This window comes from Diadema antillarum, unplaced genomic scaffold, assembly GCF_040938485.1.
Source record: "Diadema antillarum isolate AM-2024a unplaced genomic scaffold, OU_Dant_1.0 seq00000732_RagTag, whole genome shotgun sequence".
In the NCBI taxonomy this organism is placed as follows: Eukaryota; Metazoa; Echinodermata; class Echinoidea; order Diadematoida; family Diadematidae; genus Diadema; species Diadema antillarum.
In genome coordinates, this window is record NW_027271633.1 from 26,995 (window position 1) to 34,383 (window position 7,389).

Genomic DNA, 7,389 nt, shown 5'->3' on the forward strand with positions numbered 1-7,389 from the left:
CAAATGAAAGAAGAGGAGCTTACGTTTCCATTCATGTGCATCTCATAAAGAAAATGTGAAATTTGAAACGTGGTTTCGTTTTCGATTTGTTTTGTTTTGCTTTGTTTTGTTTGTTTTTTTATTCGGGACACGCTGCATTGCATGAATTACATACTGCCCGCTAAGAAAACCGCAGTATCTGATATATTTTTGGTAATAGTCACTTTTTTGTGTGCATAACAACACCTTGTGAACAATGTCTTCTTTTTGACGTGATAAATTCAGTACTTAAACAAAAGAAACTTAGGAACTACTTAGGACCCCCCCCCTTTTTTTTTCATATGCCTCGGCCACAAAGTGTTGAGGAAGGCATTATGTCCGTAAACAAATTTGTTGACAACATTAAAAAAAAAAAACAGTTTGAGGTATCATAATGAAACGTGTTATGTATGAGTGGGCTAAGTTGTGTCTAGCAACTTTTGGGCGCACATGCTCAAGGTCAAAGGTCAAAAGGTCAATGTCAAATGTTGAAAATTTCACTACATGTATTTCACCTTTATCTGTGCAATGCCTAAATGTATTTTATTGAAACTTATATACATATATACTTATATACATATACTGCTAAATAGAGATTCTTCACAGAGAGTTTCGGATCATGAGGTCAAAGGACAAGTGAAAATATTAAAATTTCACCTTTTTTCTCCATATCTGGCAAATGGTTTGAGGCATCTTTATGGAACTTAGTACATAATTATGCATACCGAGTACAGAGATTCAGAATTAGTTTGTAATGACTAGCAGTGATTATCTATAGGGAATTTGGGGTCATGGGTCCAAGGTCAGGGGGTTCAAGGTTAATGTCAACTCCCCCAAATTGCACTTTTCCCACTTATTCATGGAATGCCTGCAGCATTTTTCTTGAAACTGAATGTTTACATGCACTACCCAATACACATTCTCTTGGAAGTTTCCTGTCAAAAGGTTAAAGGTAAAAAAGTTCAAAGGTCAAGTACAAGTATATATTTCTCTGAATGTTTGTATTTTTCTTTTATGTAACTGTACTGTTTGTTTGATTCTCATTTAACGGACCCTCTGTAAAACAGCGCTGAGTCAGGTCATTCCTCCGTTGAAGGTCTATTTTATGTAATGTATATTTTGTTTGTATATCTTTTTCATGGCGGAAAATCAATACAATGTAATACAATACAACCACAGGCTTAGCAACCTTCTGTGAAATAACAATACGCCTATGGATGCCATAGGTAAGCGGTTATTAAAGCTACTCAACTTTGAGTGTTTTGGTGTTGCTTATATAAAAGTAAACATATTCTACACCAAACAATCGACTCTAACAACCCCTCATCGTTTGCGTCTTTTCCAAAATTTGACTCGAAAAGAGACCTCCGGAATTTTTTCAGACTTTTGCATTTTTATATTTATAAATGTTCAAACTGGGTCCACAGCTTCAAATTTATAGTGATCATGGGATGATGAATGGAAATATTCGTGAATTCAGTACAAATCACTTTGAACAAGGAAAGAATTACATAGCAGCTTCACATAGGAATGGAGGTATCGATTAAGTGATCAAGGAAACAGAACAACAGTAGATAACATGCATAAATTCACCATAGGTGAACAAGTGATATTACGTGACCGTGCACCACAAAACAAACCAAAAGTCGAACCCCTTGATTTTACGTAAGGACTCATAAAAGGTGAAATGGGTCAACCGAGACAATCTTGACTTTTTCATATTTTCTGAAAGAGCTACTCTTCTTCTTCATTATTCTTGCGTTTGGGATCATAACATGAATGAAAAAGTGTGTATTTTAGCAATTTTTCTACAACCCATTTTTGGGGGAGAGTAGAATGATCAAGTGTCTCTTAAAGGCTCCTTTTCATATCCTGAAATCCTTTGCACACTCTTCAATTTCAAGTCTAATAACTTTTGAAAGGGTAACGCTACTGCTTTGAAATTCGGCATTAATCATGGACAGAATGTGTTAATAGAACACGCTCAATATCAATTTTATATGATAATCCCTTCATTGTTGTTGCTCGTTGGTTTACATCCTGTGTTTTGTCCCTTTCATCACACAGCTAGCACGGCTTGGAAAAGATTGAGCTCTTGAATAGACACTGTACTTCAGAGCCTCTTTTCTCGATTCATACTTTTCCAGAGTGTGTGCTTTCTTCCCAATATTTAGATAGGTTAGGGGAGACCATTTCAATTGAGTTATACATCATTTTAAAGCTTAGAGTATGCTCTTTTAGAACCTGCCCTTAACTAAAAGTCCATGTCTGACGACTTTTTTGTTTTTGATTTGTTATGCAGGGTCACATATTACATTATACTATATTATGTTAAGATTATATCTATTAGCACATTGCTGAAATGCACGTTTGTTTTGAGGGATTTGAGAGCATTGGTTTGTCTGATCAAGGAGCACAATAAATTCCACAAATCTATAAACGTCACTGGATCGAATTTAATGTATGCTGTGAAATAAGAAACATCGTATGGATTGCCCCTATAAATTTTGAGGCATGACTGCACTAGAGATGACTTAAAACAATTCATTGTACATCATATACTTACAACTTCTGTCGATGGACAAGCTGGTGATGTATTTGTTACCAGGTGTTCCCAGAGGAGTACAATCAGCTCCGTCTTGAAGGTTTTTACACATTATTCCTTCTCCGTTGCTTATCGCCCAGTACACAGACCTGGAGCAAAGAAAAAACAGACACAAATTCTTCCACATGGTCAACGTGTTTTACTGATGAATTACGTTTTCACCATCAGATAGGGCTGGTTTGAATGCCGGATATGAAACATAGCCTAGAGAGAAAGACAGAAACAGGGGGAGATAATCTTATCTTTAGCTTATCAAATCACACTGTTTGATCATGATTATTTCTTCAACTGCTCCTGCTCCCTTGAATAATTATAATCCCACGTTGCTCTATTTGTTGTTTGTTCCTTTTTGAAAAGGCCTCTGCCGCCAAATATTTATAGGGAGTTTAAGGAAAACTAGGAAAACAAAGCAATAACTGGAAAATTGTAAATTTGAAAACAAATGCATAGTGCTGACAAAGTTTTTACAAAGCTTCCTATGGTTCACGGGAATGTGTGTATCTATGTATGTATCATACTAGGTGTTTCAAAAAACATTTCCCACTTTTGATTCTTAATAATTCATAAACTACATATTAGATAACACTGTCATTGGTATGAGTAATAGCTGAATAGTGTACAATTTGGTTGGAGGTAGTTTGAATATGAAAACATAAATCAGTTTCATGAAATCCATGATTAATTTCACAGTTAGGTTCCAGATTTTGCTCTATTTTCAACCCTCTGTACACAATTTCACTTTGCACAGGGGTCAATGGGTGTGTATGGGAGTGTGTGGTTAACACCCTGACAATGGTCCTAAACAATGGTTAGGGTTTGAATGCTTCATTATTTATTAATGAGAAATTCCACTATCACAACTAGTCTTTATTCAGCCTCTGGCAGTATCTGTGTAAAGTCAAACACCTGCCGATACTGTCGTTGGGTCTCGACAGTGCTCTCCCTACTTCTGAAAAACGAAATTACGATGAATACCTTCTGTTCTATCGTAAACATGGTGACAGGAAGCAAAGAAAATCCATTAGAGTATACACTTGTGTAAATGGAGCCTTAAATAAATCTACTGTGAAACATATCGCCCCAATGATAAATGCTGCTGAACTCTTAACCAAAAAATGATTTCTTTTTATCAAAAAGCGAAAACTTTGTCAGACTATTTAATTAGTAGACAGTTGTATTAAAATGAGGAACTTTAGATCATTTATGCGTATTTATATCCCAAATTTAGTGATATGTGAAGCAAAAATTGAAAATGATTGCCAGCTGGAATGGAATGAGGTGTTTGCAAGCACATGGAAACGTGTGCCTCCTTTTTCCATGTGCATGCAGTTTACCCTTTACCGTGCATGAATCCAGACTAGCAGTACCCAGGACAATCCGCATGAATTATTGATTAAGCATTCATGTGCCTGGGAGCACGAGACTGACGCCTAGTCAACAGGTGGTTCAGGCATGTCCATTGTCAAGGGCCATTGTCAGCACACACTCACATACACATCATTGGTTCCTGTGCAGGGTTCAATTTTTGTACAGAGGGTTAAAAATTGACCAAAATCTGAAACCTTACTTCAAAATCAATCTTAGATTTAATGAAACTGATTTATGCTTTCACATTCAAATTACCTTCAACCAGAGTGTACACTATTCAGCTATTATATATATCAATGCCAGTTTTATCGGATGAATAGTTTTTGAGCTATTGATGATCAAAAGTGGGAAATGTTTTTTGAAACACCTAGTATAAAAAAAACCCATGCATGATAGATTATGGAAACAAAATGTGTGTACTTGTTTAAACATGTTTGCAAACAAGCTGAAAAGACAATTACATAGAGCAAACCAATGTTGCTGTCCTTGTGAGTGTGTAGCTGTCTGTAAGTGTGTGGTCTAGTATGTGTATGCGTGTGTGTGTGTGTGTGTGTGTGTGTGTGTGTGTGTATGTGTTTGTGTAGTGGGTAGGTAGTGTTTGTACTCAAGCATTATCGATTCGGTGTAGCATACATGCAGTGGCGTACCGTGGGTCAAAACATTGGGGGGGGGGGGGGGCACCTCGTGGAAAAGTAATTTTGAGGATAATCTCTCTGGTGTGTATGCTTGTGCGTGCGTGCGTGTGTATGTGTGTGTGCGCGTGTGTGCGTGCGCTGTCAGTCTGCAAACTTAATGGGGACTACAATACATAACGGAATGTGATACATTCCACACCGCAGTCATCGAGCAACATTGCCACGAGCGAACGTAGCAAGCGCTGTAGAATACATATTTATAATATAATGCCCCAGTCACACAGTGCTTTACGATGGATTACGTCCGCCGCGGATAGATACGAATAAGTGGACGCAGGGGGACGCAGCGTGGACGCAGGCATCCGCAGGGACGTATGTAGACGTAACTGCCCGTAACTCATCCGTAAAGAAACGCAAAATGACGTCGCCGAACCTGCGAAATTTTGAAATGTTCAAAATTTCGCAGAGGGACGCCACGGACGCAAACTTACGCAAGTAACCGTAACCAAACGTAACTATCCGTAACTGAACGTAACTACCCGTGGCTTGGACGCAGACCATCCGCAAAAAAATTTACCTCCCGTCCGTTTGCGTTCGCTTACGTCCAACGTAAGTATCCGAAATTAACCGCAAGTTAACTTATCACAACAGTTTCGTCCGCTTACGGATATTTACGGACAGCTACGGATGTTGCGGACAATTACGTCCTTCGACGTTTTCCGTTTTCCACTCGCATGGGAACACAGAGACTCGAGGGAAGGCACACTACTCCTGTTGCCAAGCTGCAGCGCCTGTACCTGAAGGAATGCTACAACACAGTCGGAGCGGTGGAGAGGCAGAACTGCATGGTCAAATTATGAAATTTCTCCCACAATTAATGGTCATTTTAAGTGGCACCCATATACTATGTATACTCATGACATCGGTAGACTCTTGGTGCTGAACTTTTTTTCTTGTACTCTTCGAATGTATATTTAAAAAAAAAAAAAAAGAAGCAATATTTTGGGTAGGGGATGGGATGACAGCATTTTATTAACTTTTCTGGCCGGGGAAGGTGTGGGACATGGGCAACTATATAAAATGAGAACGAATTTAGTATTTCTCTATAATCTTATCCATGCACTTTACGCTCCATCGAATGTGTATTACATTTTTTTTGACACTACTACTACTACTACTACTACTACTAATAATAAAGGACATTCATATTGCGCAGCTACTATAATAATATACTCTACTGCGCATTACAAAATGACATGCATACAAGAAATTCAAACAGAAAATACATTACTTCAAGAGATGACTTGATATTGGACTTGGGTGTGGGAGGGGTGTTTGAAGGTTTTGATGTCTTTTTTTCTGTAAATTTTATAAGCATTGCTTTATCATAAATATCTCCTTAACATAACCCAGCAAGTCATGAATATCGCTGAACAAAGACAGCGTTACCACAGTTTGTCTATTCCATGACTGCAAGTAATATTTTCTTACTCTAATGTTTAACTTTTAGTTTAGATGATGCTGTGTACAGATGGGAAGAATTATTGATGCAAGTGGTTGATAAACACATGCCAATTAGAAAAAAGCGAGTACGGCAACAGCCTTCCCCTTGGATGAATTCTCATATTCATAGACTCATTAAAAAGCGTGATAGGCTGAAACTACGAGCTTGCAAAGAGAAGGATGATGATTTGATGAGTCAGTATAGGCAATTACGAAACAAAGTAACAGGAGAAATTAGAAAAGCAAAGAGAAATTATTATGTTAAGAAGTTAACGAGCGATCAAAGTAATACTGCTCAAGCGTGGAAAACAATGAAAACGTTGTTCCCAGGTAAAAAATCTTCAAATGTAACAGTTTATGAAGAAAATGAGAAATTAGCTGACGAATTTAAATCATTTTTTGCTAAAGTAGGCCAGACGCTGTCTGAATCAATTCCATTTAAAAAGCAAGGAAGATTATTTGTAAATGAAGAAAAATTATTTGAAAATGAATTTGAATTGAAATGTGTGTCTCAAAACGAAGTTTTGTTGGAATTTAGGAAACTTAAAGATAAACGGTCAACGGGTATTGATGGAATATCTTCTAGTATACTTAGATTGGCAGTAGAAGAGATTGCACCAACTCTTACTTATTTAATCAACAGGTCTATTATTGAGAAAGTAGTACCCGCCCGATGGAAAGTAGCTAAAATAATTCCATTGTTTAAAAAGGGTGATAGGAGTCAGCCAGATAATTTTCGACCTATTTCTTTGCTACCAGTAGTCTCAAAATTATTGGAACGAGTTATTCATAAGCAGTTGTCTGATTATTTAAAACACAGAGCTTTAATAGCATCAGAACAGTCTGGTTTTAGAAGACTACATTCAACGTTAACGGCTCTCATTAAGGTCACGGATGATTGGCTTGATGCAATGGATAAACATTGTTATATTGGTGCAGTTTTTGTCGATTTACGAAAAGCCTTTGATACGGTGGTGCACGATATATTGTTAGATAAAATGGTAAAGTTAGGTGTTAGTAATACAAGCATTCAATGGTTTAGAGAATATCTAAGTGGTCGGCGAATTGTAACGCAATTAAACAACACATTATCAAATGAACAGTATATTCCTTACGGGGTCCCTCAAGGATCGATTTTGGGACCACTATTGTTTGTCATTTATATAAATGACATGATAAATAAAGTTGATGCATGTAACATTCACCTGTATGCCGACGATACAGTATTATATTTTGCTGACACAAATCCTCAAAAAGTTG